We start from the raw sequence: 15,793 nt of genomic DNA, 5'->3' as shown, positions 1-15,793 counted from the left end.
TTCAACCATTCTTCAAATATTTCTTTTATCTCTCTCTTCTTCTGGGATTCCCAATACACATTTGTTAGACTGTTTGATATTATCCCACAACTCTTGAATACTCTTTTGTGTTTTCTTCACCCTTTTTTCTCTTTGCATTTTAGTTTAGGTAATTTCTGTTGACATATTTTCTAGTTCACTGACACTCCTCAGCTATGTCATGTACTGATTAGTTTTGTGAAAGTATTCTTCATCTCTGTTACCATCTTTTCTATTTCTAGCATTTCCATTTGATATATAGAGAGATATAAATTTCTCTGCTGAAATTTTCTATCTGTTCATTCATGTTATCCACTTCTTTCATAGAACCTTTAGTGTATATGATTACTGTATTGATCAAAGTTATTTTAAATTCCCTCTCTCATAGTTCCAACACTTAGGTTATCTCTGAGTCTGGTTCTGTTGATTGCTTTCTCTCTTGACAATGGGTTATTTTTTTCTTCCTTTTTTACATGTCTCACAATTTTTTATCAAATGCCAGGCATCTTGTGTAGAACAGTGGAAATTAAGAGAATATATGCTTCGAAATAAGCTTGTCTCTTCTGCTGCTAGGTCAGTAATGTGGGATGTTAATCAGTCTAATCAGTAGTTAAGGTGGGTTTGGGTTTTATTATTCCACCTTCAATGCACCACTAGTTTTGATTTTCTCTCGTGTTACCTTATGTTTAGGGTATGGGATGGAGAGCTGAAAAGACTTTCTCAGTGTTCCCATTTCACTCTTAGCTTCTAGCCTTCCCTGTGAACCTGAGACACAAAGGGATCTTACTCCATGCTTTTGCCTTGCCCCCTGATTATTACCAGATGCTTGCTAGCCTGGTAGTGGGAGCCGGAAGACTGTCAGTCATGCTGGTCCAGCCCATCTTAGGCAAGTCTTGTATGCCTAGGTCTTGAGAGTGGGGCTTTCTCGGCCCCTCAATCTCCCACGGGTGGACAAAATTCTGCCTTATATCATTGATTGGTCTTGAGAAGATGAGAGTCTCCTGGCCCTCTTCCAGTGTAGGAGTCCTCTAATTTTTCTTGGCATGGGATCCTGGGCCAAGACTGTTTCCTGCCCATCCTTACCCAGAGGTAGGAGTTGTTCGTTTGCCCTTCCCTACTCCCACCCTTACCCAATATCAAAGGTCCTTTACCTGTGCCCTGGAGGCAAGAGAGTTTGCTGTTCCTTCCCCAGTGGCTAAAAGCTATAATTCATAGGTAAGGAAGCGTTGGAGCAGGACTTTTGCTTTTCCCACAACGGGAGCTTACTCCCCTCTAACAGGCCTTCACCACCCAGGGACACTCTGGTTTCCTGCCTTGTCCCAAATCTTTCTCATCATCACCCAGTAGAGAACAGGGAGAAGAGACTGAAAGTGGGAGCAAACTTCCTGTTTGTCTGAGGCTCCAAAGATCTCTATATTCTCATACTAGTCCACACTTGGCCTTTGGCAATTCACTAACAATGTTAGCTGAATTCTTACTACCTTATATGATACTTGATGTCTCTGCTTCAGTGATCACATCCTATCTCTTCTTGGTGGGGGCAGTCTTTCCTTGCATTAGGCTACTTGATTGGTCTGTAACCCTAGATAGGGTGACCAGCCATCCACTTTTCCTGGCACTGAGGAGTTTCCCAGGACATGGGACTTTCAGCACTAAAACTGGGAAATTCCAGTTGATCACCCTAGCCTCAGCTCTCTGATAAGTTCAAGAAAAGTTATTTTGTAGTTTTTCTGGTTGTTAAGGTAAGAGTGATACTCTTTCTAGATTTATACACCCTAGTCAAAAGCCAAATTTCTAAAATATTTATGTATGTTGAATCTGTACAAAAACGGTTCTTGAAATAGTTAAAAGCCATATGGGGAAACATTTGTTTCTTGCTAAAGCAGAGGGATTCTTGTTAAATCTTCCTTAAAATAATTAGAAAAGTGAGTTAGTCTCTGCCATTTTTTTTGTCTGTAGCAGATTTATCTGATTACTTAAATGAACGCTAGTTGAAGAGGTGCATTCATACCTATTCTTTCTACAACTCTACTCAATATTCAGCTAGCACAAGATTTGGACTTTACTCCCATCTCCTATACATTTTTTAGTGAAACTTTAAAGAAATATATTTATGCTCTTTTGTGGAGGAGGAAGAAGGCTGAGTACAGCAGTAAGCTTTCAGCTCGAATATTGACCACCTCTGGATAATTGTGTATGTGTGCACATGCATGTGTAATCTTGCTATGAGCTGCCTGGGGACCCATATTTGATTTATATTGCCATAAGTGGTACATCTGGTCTTGTTTTTGTTTCAGATATCCTGGGAGCCAGAAATGTTTGTGACTTCGTTAGTCCAGCCAGCACTAATGACTATGAGGTAGGCAGCCTCAAGGCAATGCTCTGTATTTTGTGTGATGAATCAAACCTCCATCATTTGCTCAGTTAGTCCTCTGAGTATCCTTGAGTAGTATCCAAGAGAAATACTTATGGCCTCTTGATGAGCTTGGTGGCTGTGTATGGGATAGCTTCCTATTTAATGGTCCAGATGGTTTGATAAAAACCAACACAGAAGTCATAAGACTAGGAGCATGTATGATCTCAACAGCTGTGGGGTTTTTATGACTGTAGATATAATAATTGCTAAGATTTGAATAGTGTTTATTATGTGTCAGGAATTGTCCTAAGAGTTTTACATTCATTAGCACATTGAATCCTCACACATAAAAACTTCATAACAACCCTATGCTATTAGGTATTATTATCCACATATTAAAGATTAGGAAAATCTGAAGAACAAAGAGGTTTAGTAATGTGTTCAAGGTCACACTGATAGCATGTGGTAGCATTAGGTCTTAAGCCCGTGCAATCTGTTTGCAGAGTTCTTTTAACTGCTGTGACAATGGTCAAAGACACAGAAGAGGTAATGATTTCAGCCTACAGGAGGTTGTATAAGAGTGGAAGTTGTGTATATGTGTAAAAAGTCGTTTAAATGACATTTTGATTTTAGGTCATATACCAAACAGAGATGTACAGAAAGCTAAAAGAGGGCATGCTAAGAAAAAGGATTCAGAAAATGGTACAGTGATGCCTTAGAGTCACTACAAGTCAACAGAGTGTGTGAATTACTCAGACAGGTGCCGTCATATATTTGATGGAAATTTCATGTGATGCAGATAACTCAGTAATGGTGGAAATGGTGAAAAAACAGTTTGCAAGAAGATCTTTACTCTGTTTATAAAATACCTGAATACTTTGTTTCAAAATTGAAGATTACTCAGAAGCCACTTGCCATATGGAAGAAATTGAGGCTGAAAAATTTTGTCAGTTCCATTTATAATAAAGTGATTGAGAATAAAACCAATGAATGCTATGTGTCAAGAACTTTGGTTTAAAGGTGACAACATGGACATTATCAACTCACGTGAAGCACATTGAGATTCACAAGTGACTAGAAAATCCCACAACTCTCCAAACCAGTTCTTGTAATCCAGAGGACACACAGGAGAGCAAGACAGTCTACAGGTATACCCACAACTTTTGTAGAGTCTGTTGTCAGGGACTCTTGACTTTCGGGAAAGAATAGGATGTGTTGAGGGCTTGTGATTGGTTTTCAGGTCAAGTTATCATTATAACAAAGTATACTTTCTAACTATGGATGGGATAAAGCCTTTTCACCTAACCTGAAAGCAGTCCTCTCTACATCTATTGGATAACCTAGATAACTTTATACAGCTCTTAAGTGGCACTCATTTATGTGTGAACCTGATATTCTCCCAAAGGCAAAAAACATATGGTAGTGATTTGGAAAAGGAGAGAGTACTCAGTTTGTGTTAAAAGATATAATAATATAGAAGTTCTGTAGGGTGGCTTCTTAAGGATAACTTTGACCATGGTCTGAAATGTTTAGAATATTGGTAATCTAGTGTAACTTGTGGCCTTTAATAAAATGATGTTATTTTTTTTTAAAGATTTTATTTTTTTCCTTTTTTCTCCCCAAAGCCCCCCGGTACATAGTTGTATATTCTTGGTTGTGGGTCCTTCTAATTGTGGCATGTGGGACACTGCCTCAGCGTGGTCTGACGAGCAGTGCCATGTCCGCGCCCAGGATTCGAACCAACGAAACACTGGGCCGCCTGCAGCGGAGCGCGCGAACTTAACCACTCAGCCACGGGGCCAGCCCCTGAAATGATGTTATTTTTGCCTTACTGTAGTACTCGTTCTCAAGACAACTGAAACAACCAATTTAATATAACAAGCTCCACTGCGTCATGATAATCTGGCATTTTCTACTCAAAATACTTGAATGAAGATGTACTTTTGAAGGGCCAATTCAGCGTTTAAGGTATTGTCCACAATAAGGAGAAAAAGAGCTTTGCTCTACTAGGATCAGCTCTACTCCAAAACCAGGGTGATTCCTTTTTTAAAAATGATTATTACTTTCTAAATTGATTGATCCCACAGAAGACTGGGTGTGAGGCTTGGTGAAAGATACATTATGAATAAAGGATGCAGAGAACTTTGAGTTGGAGCTTTTCAGTGAATGTGGCTTCTCAAATCTCCCCAACTTCTAAGAGAGCTGGTTAGGCTGCTGATACTCAGATTCTGCCTGCCCAGGGTGGGGAGCTTTCCAAGCCTTTTCTATCCTCAACTACATTATCCTGAAATTCTAGCATATTAACTCAAATGGCTACCATAACTGCCTTTCACAAGCCAAATCATTTGGATCCAACATTCAGGATCCAGGAACAATCCTTGCTAAGCCATCAGCACTATCTTGCCACATTGCCTGCAGCTCATATTATAATGATTAGGCATCATACCCACACAGTCATATTGTGATGGTATAAGAAAGAGGGAGCTGTGAGGGGCATGTGCATTGGTTCTCTCTGATAGCAAAAGATATAGTAAGAAGCAGAGCAAAGCTGGTCTTTCCAGGTCTTACCACACACATGGAAAGCTGTGTATGTGTGTTGGATGTGTTCATGACCATTGTCAAGATGCTTATGGGCACAACAAAGCCCAGCTGCCTATGTTTTTGCCATAGCCTCAGTCAATAGCTTGCCAAAGATGAGGCACTACCCCCAGACCTGGCTGCGGGAACCATTTGGTTGATCAGATTTACCTCTCTGGAACATCACAAGGCACAGGCAGCTACTGACTAGCTGCCAGAGTCAGAAACTATGATAACTGTTATAATTGTTTCCTCACAGAGTAAAAGTGAAGGCTTGTGTAATAGCATATGTGGTACTGTGAACCAAAAATGGCAAATGTTACTGTTTTTGGAAGTTTATAGAAAAGTTGGCCCCCAGTAAAAGTATTTCGTATACACATAAGAAATAGGTGTTCACATCCCAGATTCCATTAGTGCTCTTTGAGGATATATGAGTGGGAATTTAAAAGTACTGTCTGTGCTGATAAGTTTAATAAGGTGATTTTCAACTTTTTTTTCATTGTTCCTCTTCCCATAACAAGACTTTCTATATTTTCTCTTAAAGTTTTCACAAATTTAAGGCCAGTTGAGGAATATTGCTGTTCCCACAGGTGAGGGCTAATGAAAAGAGGAGGATCTTATTGTCACTATGATCAGCACTAGATACTTCATTTTTGGATTGTGTTTGGAGAGAGGCAAGCATCTCTGCTTCTCTGGAGTAGGAAGTTCAGACTGTAAAAGGTAGGATTTTTCTCTCCTTACTTTTAACTTGGGGGAAAAAATTAAAGAAGTAACTTTTTACATTGACACTTTTTCTTGTTAAAAGTTGGATAGTTGTTTTTTAGTTTTGCAGGTAGTTTTACATTGGAAATAAAGAACTAAGGTGGTAGATAGAATCGTATCTCTGAGTTTTAAACAACTTAAAGTAGGCTTTTCAGAAACTTACACTAAATTTTTCTTAACTTTTAAAGATACCTAATTTTGTGAGTTAATTGCATTAGAAACTAAAGCGAAGGAAGTTATGTCTTGGAACTTTACAGACTTTTACACTTTATGCTTTGGGAGTTGACTATACCTGAGGGTGGCTGGATAATAATGGATAGGATTCGTGTGGTAGCATTTGACTTATATGATTGAATGGGAAAAGGACAACCAGTGAGCTCGTTATGCATTAAAATATGAACACATAATTTAATGATTACACTTGTGTAATCAACACCAAGATCAAGAAATAGAAAATCGCCAGCATTCCAGGAAATTTCTGCATATCACTTCCAAATTACAGCCCTTCTCCCCACAGGCGACAACTACCCTGACTTGTTTGGTAATTCTTTTTTTTAACCCATGGTTCTCAAAATATGGTCTGGCATCAGCATCATTGGGAATTTGTTAGAAATGCAAATTACCCTGGACTCTTCTTCAGACCTAATACTCTTACAACTTTTCTGTGGGATGCATATTTATGTGATCAAAGTGTAAAGAAGTGATTCTCCAACTTTAGCATGTATCAGGATGCCCTGAATAGCCTGTTAAAGCACAGATGCTGGGATCTACACCTAGAGTTTCTGATGATCTCTTTCTGTTGTCTGTTTTGTTCACTGATTCTAACTTGCTTACATGCTGGGTATGTTTGACTCAGTGCTAGTCATTGCACTTGAAAGGTCATTTTGTGGGAATAATTGTGAGGCCTATAATGAAAGTGCTTTGCTCCAAAGGGTATCTGCATTTGCTTCTGCCAGGCACCTGGGGGCACTGCCAGTCTGGGACCTCCTGCTCAAAGTTGGATATTTTCTGGACAACTCCAGAGATTCTTACTGTGTTTTAATTCTCTTCAGATTATTTCCTTCTGCACCCTGAAAGGCCATCAAAATGGACATTCTAGTTTTCTGGGATTAGCTAGTGCCTTCTGAGAAAAAAACGGCTGCAGGCTTATTTACTTCTTCAGATTCCTGACTCCTCTTTACTTTTAGCCTGATAATCCCTTTCTATTTTATAACGTCTTTGATGCTTTGAGAGAGGTTATTTTAAATATATTTTATCCAGTTTTTTAGTTGTTTTCAGCTGTAGGACTGATGGGAGCAACCTGAACCACCATTAGCAGAAAAGGAAAATCTGGAAAATAAATTATTAATGTACAGTATTTTGTGAAAACATTAAAAATAATAGATGCTTATATCCTTGAAAAAACTTCTCTTTTTTTTTTTTTTTTTTTTTTTTTTTGCTTACAACTTTAGGACATGGACACACAAGATGGTTTTGGTACAAAAACTCTCCTTCTGAAAAGATTCCCAAGGTTGCATATTTATGACCTTTAACCACTCCAAAATGATCTGATATCTATTGGTGGGTTCCAAGGAATGCTTCTCACAGCTTCACAAAGCCTCATGAAATACAGAGATGTGCCTGGTACAGGATTCATTTTGCAGTTTGTGGTACTTTCTATGAGGTTTAATTTTTCCATAGCTTTAACCAGTCTGGAGACACCAAATTTAGGAAGCATAGATGGCTTCACTCTTATCCCTCGGAAGGTTTCTGTCTGAGATAGCATACAGAATGCCCCAAACTTCATTTACCATCAAGTTCTAAGCATTTGATGGAATAATATTTTTACCACCTCCTTCTCCACCAAAAAAGTATGTTGCATCATCTTTTTTTACTATTTGAATCCTGTGTCAGGTTGATCCTTTAAGTAGGCAAGATTCTCAAAGAGAAAATACCCCTTCCCAACCTGTCCATGACAAGTCAGAATACATCTCTTCTGGGCAGGAATGAGTCTATTATATTTACCTTTACATACTTTTGAAGGGTATTGGAGGTGGAAATACACTAATGCTACAAGCGTCCATTTGCAAGATGAGCTTCTAGGCTTTCCAGAGGTCAGAGGTTGTTAGGAATTTGGTGAGATACCTCATCTGGAATACTCTAATTGGTGCTTGACAATTAGGATTTGTAACAATCCCTATAGGCCATGCTTGGGGCAGGAATGAACCAACTCCCATAGCTATTTCAGATAAACTCTGAAGCAACTCTAAGGATGTTTGACAGTCACTTAATAAATGTCAAGATCCTGTGAAGGGGGTAAAGGTTGGCTGTGGTTGAGCCCATGACCTCTGTAAGCCCATGGGTCAGGATAAATGTCAGAATTTAATCCTGATGGTAATAAGCATTAGCTTATCTCAGATAAAGGCTGTTACCCGACTAGTTAGAGCAGAGAATGCCTAAGGTGGGAAAGCAGGTACTGCTCCCCAGTGCCTTTCTTTTCTCTCCCTGAGATGAGCCGTGGATCTGTGGGCTTATGAGACTAGTGCAGGATGGGAGTCCCACCAGATCAGAGGGGCACTGAGTCTCCTCAATCTGTTTTTTTCTTTGTCAGTTTAGAGGGCAATGTCATCGATATCTAAGCCAGTAAACCTATATTTTAGCTGTGTTATTACTGGACCTAAAGTTCATGTTTTGAATACAGACTGTCAAACTGTACCACATGATGTAGGTACTCTCCAGTTCAGAACTACAAATAATGGAGCGGGGTGCTTTCCATATAACATAGGGGCTTTCCAGCCATGGGACTTTTTAAGTTACAAGGCAACTCATGACCCACCACAATCTACCCCTTTGTTGATAACTTTTGTCTAGACATGTTGACTCCACACCAATATGATGCCATCATTGTTTTCACATAATTCACCACTTAAAAATAGAAATATTGCAGTCAGCATGATGCAGAGTGAGTTGTTCCCTTTGTCTCTCCCCTCTATGTTACAACTAAACAGACATTCATTAACCAACAGAAGACCCCCTATACAGCATGACAGGATGCCTGAGAGATCCATGCAGCTATACATCTGAAGGTGAGTGGACTGGGTCCCCAGGAAGCAGAGGAACTAGAGAAGTGCCCCCACCCCCACTGCTCTGGTGGCCACAATCCAGGCCCCAGATCCTCATACAGTGGCTGGCGGGACTGTGAGTGGAGGCAGGGGCAGCCTGGCCCACACAGGAATGTTTTTGGAGTGGTAGCCTGGCCTGCAGGAGCACCTACTATGCCACTGTGGCTCCATCCATGTGAATACTCCCTACTGAGTGGCAGCAGCTCAGCCCCCATGAGGGCCCCCCCTGCTGAGTGCAGCAGCCAGTGGTACGCACCTGTGAGTCAGTGTCAATCCATGACAGTGCCCCCTACCTAGTGCAACAGCCCAGCCTGACCCACCTGTCTAGCACAACAGCCCTGCCTGCGTGAGCGAGACCTGCCAAACAGCTGCAGCCAGCCTGTGTGAAGGCAGAGCAGCTCCACAAGCACAATTACCAGCCGACATGGTGGGATCAGAAAACATAGCTCCTGCCCCCACCATGAAGAACTACAGCAACACTTCAGAGCAGAAGGAAAATGACAAGTCTCCAGAAACCAAATCTGAAGTCACAGAAGATTACAATCTAAATGATAGAGAATTCAAAATAGTTGCATAAAGAAACTCAGTGGATTACAAGAAAACACAGAAAGTTCAATGAGCTTAGGAATAAAATTAATGAACAGAAGGAATACTTCACCAAAGTGATTGAAGCCCTTCAAAAAAAACTGTACAGAACTTTTGGATATGAAGGACACAATTAATGAGATAAAAAATAATGCAGAGGGGCCAGCCCCATGCATAGTGGTTAAGCGGCCTGGGTTCATGGGTTCAGATCCCAGACGTGAACCTACACCACTTTTCAGCCATGCTCTGACAAAAACCCACATATGAAGTGGAGGAAGATTGTCACAGATGTTACCTCAGGGCTAATCTTCCTCAGCAAATAATAATAATAATAATAGTAATAATGTACAAACCATGAGAAGTAGAGCAGGTCTTATGGAGGACAGAATTAGTGAATTAGAAGATATAAATATAGAAGTGCTTCAGGTGGAAGAGAGAACTAAGATTTTTAAAAAATGAAGAAATTCTTTGAGAAATATCTGACTCAATTAGGAAAAGTAAAGTAAGGATTATAGGTATTGCAGAGGGAGAAGAGAGGGAGAACAGAGCAGAGAGTTTGTTCAAAGAAAGAATAGCTGTGCCTGGTGGTACACCAGTTAAGTTTGTGTGCTCCACTTCAGTGGCCCAGGGTTTGCTGGTTCAGATCCCAGGCACAGATCTACACACCACTCATCAAACCATGCTGTGGCAGGCATCTCACATATAAAGTAGAGGAAAATGGGCACAGATGTTAGCTCAGTGCCAATCTTCCTCAGCAAAAAGGGAAGGATTGGTGACAGATGTTAGCTCAGGGCTAATCTTTCTTAAAAGATTTTAAAAAGAAAGAATAGCTGAGAACTTTGCAAACCTGCAAAAGGAACTAGTCTTACAAGTACATGAAGCCAATAGAACTCCTAATTACATCAATGCAAAAAGACCTTCTCCAAGGCATATACTATTAAAACTGGCAAAAGTCAATGACAAAGAAAAAATATGAAGGGCAGCAAGGCAGAAAATAACCTACCAAGGAACCCCTATCAGGCTTTCAGCAGATTTCTCAGCAGAAACCTTACAGCCTAGGAGATGTGTTCAAAATACTGAAAGACAAAAACTTTCAGCCAAGAGTACTCTGTCTGGAGAAATTATCCTTCAGATTTGATGGAGAAATAAAAACTTTCCCAGATAAGCAAAAGCTGAGGGAGTTCATTGTCACTAGACATGCCCAAAACAAAAAGACAAAGGTTTACAAAGCTTTGAGTAAAGAGATAAACAGAAAGACAAAATCACAAAATTAAACCTCTCTATCAGAATAGGTTAGCAAACACTTAATTATAACACAAAGGTAAAGGGAAGGAAACCATCAAAAATAACTATAAACACTTCAATTTAGTCACAAACTCACAACACAAAAAAGAATAATTTGTGACAACAGTAATTCAGAAGGGGAAGTGGAGAAGGATGGAACATGCTGTTGCCCGCAGCCATAAAGGGCAAGGAATGACAGGTACTGCCAAGGCTACTTAGTTGTTTAAGCAAAGTTTATTGATAAAGGGAAACGGAACAAGGATCAGGGATAAAGGGGAACAACAAATCAGTACTTACAACATCCACACCACAATCAGCCAGGGAAGTCCCAATGGTTTGTATGGTGGGTGGGAGTGCCGATTGTCCAGGTCTAGAGGCAAAGCGTCCTTTCCTCAGTGAGACTTCCCAATTATTCTAAGCCTGTGACTCCCTTTTATCCCAAGGTTTCTCTGGGTTCCAACTCAGGGTTTTAGACATTTGGATATTTTGAGTTATTTCTTCTTGTTCCCACGGATGGGGTGTTTTTATCTTTTTTGTTCCCATGGATGGGATGTTTCTAAAGCCCTGTCAGGTGTCCATTGGGGTGGACAGCCCAGACAAGGAACATGACGCAGGACATATTTTTTTTTGCAACTTGTGCCTTAGAGTCAAGGCCGAAGTGGCCATCTTTAGCCCCAAGCCCAGACACATTCCTTTGTGTGGGGTCCAGGCCCAGTGTCCTTGGAAGGTGGTAGTATCAATGAACTCTGTACACCTGCTTAGGCTAATGGAGATAAGAGGCTATCAGGAAATGGATTATCTTATCTATGAGATCTTTTATGCAAACCTCATGGTAACTACTAAACAAAAAATCAGAGCAGATCCACAAATCATAAATAAAGAGAAAACTGAGGAAACCATCATAGAAAACCACCAAACTGAAATGGCAGTCAGAAAAACAAGGGAAAAGAAACAATGAAAATATAGAACAACTGGAAAGCAAGGGATAAAATAGCTGTATGAGGCCATCCTATATAAATAATCACTGTAAATGTAAATGGATTGAAGTCTTCAATCAAAAGACACAGAGAGGCTGGATGGATGAATAAACAAGACCAAGCCATATGCTTTACACATTTCAGCTCTAAAGACAAACATAGGCTTAGAGTGAAGGGATGGAAGACAATACTCCAAGCAAATGGCAAGCAAAAGAAATCAGGTGTTGCCATACTTATATCAGACATGGCAGACTTCAAGATTAAAATAGTAATGAGAGACATAGAGGGGCAGTATAAAATGATAAAAGGGACATTCTACCAAGAAGATATACCACTTATGAATATATGTGCACCTCACACAGGAGCACGAAAGTATATAAAGCAACTATTAACAAACCTAAAGGGAAAAATTCACAGCAACACAATAATAGTAGGGGACCTCAACACCCCACTTATATCAATGGATAGGTCATCCAGACAGAAAGTCAACAAGGAAACAGTGGCCTTAAATGAAACACTAGACCAGATGGACTTAATAGATACATATATAGAATGTTCCATCCAAACATAGCAGAATACACATTCTTCTCAAGTGCACATAGAACATTCTCAATGATAGACTATATGTTGAGAAACAAGGCAAACCTCAATAAATTTAAGAAGATTGAAGTCACATCAAGCATCTTTTCTGACCACAATGCTATAGAACTAGAAATCAACTACAAGAAAAAAGCTGGGAAAGTGAAAAATATGTGGAGACTAAACAACATACTACTGAACAACCATTGGATCAATGAAGAAATCAAAGGAGAAACCAAAAAGTACCTGGAGACAAATGAAAATGAAAACACAGCATACCAACTTTTATGGGATGCAGCAAAAGCAGTACTAAGAGGGAAATTTATAGCAATACAGGCCTACCTCAACAAACAAGAAAAATCTCAGATAAGTCATCTGAAACTACACCTAATAGAACTAGAAAAAGAAGAACAAAGCCCAAAGTCAGCAGACATAGGGAAATAATAAAAAATTAGAGCAGAAATAAATGAAATAGAAACCAAAAGAACAGTAGAAAGGATCAATGAAACTAAGAGCTGATTCTTTTGAGAAGATAAACAAAATCGACAAACTCTTAGCCAGACTCACTAAGAAAAAAAGAGAGAAGGCTCAAATAAATAAAACTTAAAATGAAAGAGGAGAAATTACAACAGATACCACAGAAATACAAAGGATTATAAGAGAATACTATGAAAAACTATATGCCTGCAAATTGGATAACCTAGAAGAAATGGATAAATTCTTAGAATCATATGACTTCCCAAACTGAATTAAGAAGAAGCAGAGAATCTGAATAGACCAATCACAAGTAAAGAAATTGAAACAGTAATCAAAAATCTCCCAAAAACTAAAGTCCAGAACCAAATGACTTCTCTGGAGAATTCTACCAAATATTCAAAGAAGATTTAATACCTATCTTTCTCAAACTATTCCAAAAAATTGAGGAAGATGAGACCCTTCCTAAGTCATTCTACAAGGCCAACATCACCCTGATACCAAAACCACACAAGGAAAACACAAAAAAGGAAAATTACAGGCCAATATCACTGATGAACATAGATGCAAATCCTCCACAAAATATTAGAAAATCAAATACAGCAGTATTTTTAAAAGATCTCACACCACAATTGAGAGGAATTTATACCAGGTTTCCAGGGATGGTTCAACATCCACAAATCAGTCAATGCGTTAAGCCACATAAACAAAATGAGGAATAAAAATCACATGATCATCTCAATAGAAGCAGAGAAAGCATTTGACAAGATCCAACATCCATTTATGATAAAAACTCTCAATAAAATGGATATAGAAGGAAAGTACCTCAACATAATAAAGGGCATATGTGACAAATACACAGCCAACATCATACTTAACAGTGAAAAACTGAAAGCTGTCCCTCTGAAAACAGAAATAAGATGAAGGTGCCCACTCTCACCATTCTTAGCCAACATAGTACTGGAGGTTTTGGCCAGAGCTGTTAGGCAAGAAAAAGAAATAAAAGCTATATAAATTGGAAAGGAATAAGTAAAACTTTCACTGTTTGCAGATGACATGACTCTATATATAGAAAACTCTAAAGAATCTACCAGAAAACTATCAGAAATAATCAACAACCGCAGCAGAGTTGCAGGCTCCAATATCAACTTACAAAAATCAATTGTATTTCTATACTCTAATATCAAACTAGCAGAAAGAGAAGTGAAGAATATAATCCCATTTACAATCACAACAAAAGGAATAAAATATCTTGAAATAAATTTAACCAAGGAGGTTAAAGACCTATACACTGAAAACTATGAGACATTATTGAAAGAAATCAAAGAAGACATAAGGAAATGGAAGATATTCCATGCTCATGGATTGGAAGAATAAACATAGTTAAAATGTCCATACTACCCAAATCAATCTGCAGATTCCTCACAATCCCAATCAGAACCCCAATGACATTCTTCACAGAAACAGAACAAAGAATTCTAAAATTTATATAGAACAAAAGACCTCAAATAGCCAAAGCCATCCTGAGGAAAAATAACAAAGCTGGTGGCATCACAATCCCCAACTTCAAAATATACTACAAAGCTATAGTAATCAAAACAGCATGGTACTGGCATAAAACAGACACACAGATCAATGGAATAGAATTGAAAGCCCAGAAATAAAACCACACATCTATGGACAGCTAATTTTGACAAAGGAGCCAAGAACACACAATGGAGAAAAGAACGTCTCTTCAATAAATGGAGTTGGGAAAAGTGACAGCCACATGCAAAAGAACGAAAGTAAACCATTATCTTACACCATACACAAAAATTAACTCCAATGTATTAAAGAATTGAATGTAAGACCTGAAACGATAAAACTCCTAGAAGAAAATATAGGCAGCCCACTATTTTACATCAGTCATAGCAGTATGTTTTCAAATACCATGTTTTCTCAGGGAAGGCAAACAAAAGAAGAAATAAACAAATGATGGGGCTGGCCCAGTGGTGCAGCAGTTAAGTTCGCATGTTCCGCTTCAGCAGCCCAGGGTTCGCAGGTTTGGATTCCAGGTGCAGACCTACACACTGCTTGTCAAGCCATGCTGTGGCAGGCATCCTACATATAAAGTAGAGGAAGATGGGCACAGATGTTAGCTCAGGGCCAGTCTTCCTCAGCAAAAAGAGGAGGACTGGTGGCAGATGTTAGCTCAGGGCTAATCTTCCTCAAAAAAATAAAAATAAAAAAACAAATGATACTACATCAGACTAAAAAGTTTCTGCAAGGCAAAGGAAACCATGGACAAAATGAAAAGACAACCCACTAGCTGGGAGAAAATATTTGCAAATCGTATATCCAACAAGGGCTTACTTTCCAAAACATATAAAGAAATCATACAACTCAAAAACAACAAAACAAACAACCTGATCAAAAAATGGGCAGAGGATATGAATAGACATTTTTCCAAAGAAGGTATGGAGATAGCTAACAGACACAAGAAAAGATGTTCAACATCACTAATCATTACAGAAATGCAAATCAAAACTAAAATGGGATATCACCTTACACCTGTTAGAATGGCTATAATTACCAGGACAAAAAATAACAAATATTGGAGAGGATGTGGAGAAAAGGGAACCCTCATACACTGCTGGTGGGAATGCAAACTGGTGCAGCCACTATGGAAAACAGTTTGGAAATTTCTCAAAAGATTAAAACTGGAAATACCATACAATCCAGTCATCCCACTACTGGATATTTATCCAAAGAACATGAAATGAACAATACAAAGAAACTTATGCACCCCTATGTTCATTGCAGCATTGTTCACAATAGCCAAGAGGTGGAAGCAACCCAAGTGCCCCTCAACTGATGCATGAATAAAGAAGATGTGTGGTATATATGTACAATGGAATACTACTCAGCCATAAAAAGACAAAATCATCCAATTTGCAACAACATGGATGAACCTTGCGGGTATGATGTTAAGTGAAACAAGCCAGACAGAGAAGACAAACACCATGTGATTTCACTCATATGTGGAAGATAAACAAACACATGGATAAGGAGAACAGATTAGTGGTTACCAGAAGGAAAGG

Source organism: Equus przewalskii, chromosome 18, assembly GCF_037783145.1.
Source record: "Equus przewalskii isolate Varuska chromosome 18, EquPr2, whole genome shotgun sequence".
Taxonomy (NCBI): Eukaryota; Metazoa; Chordata; class Mammalia; order Perissodactyla; family Equidae; genus Equus; species Equus przewalskii.
Note: the sequence above shows the minus strand (reverse complement) of the source record.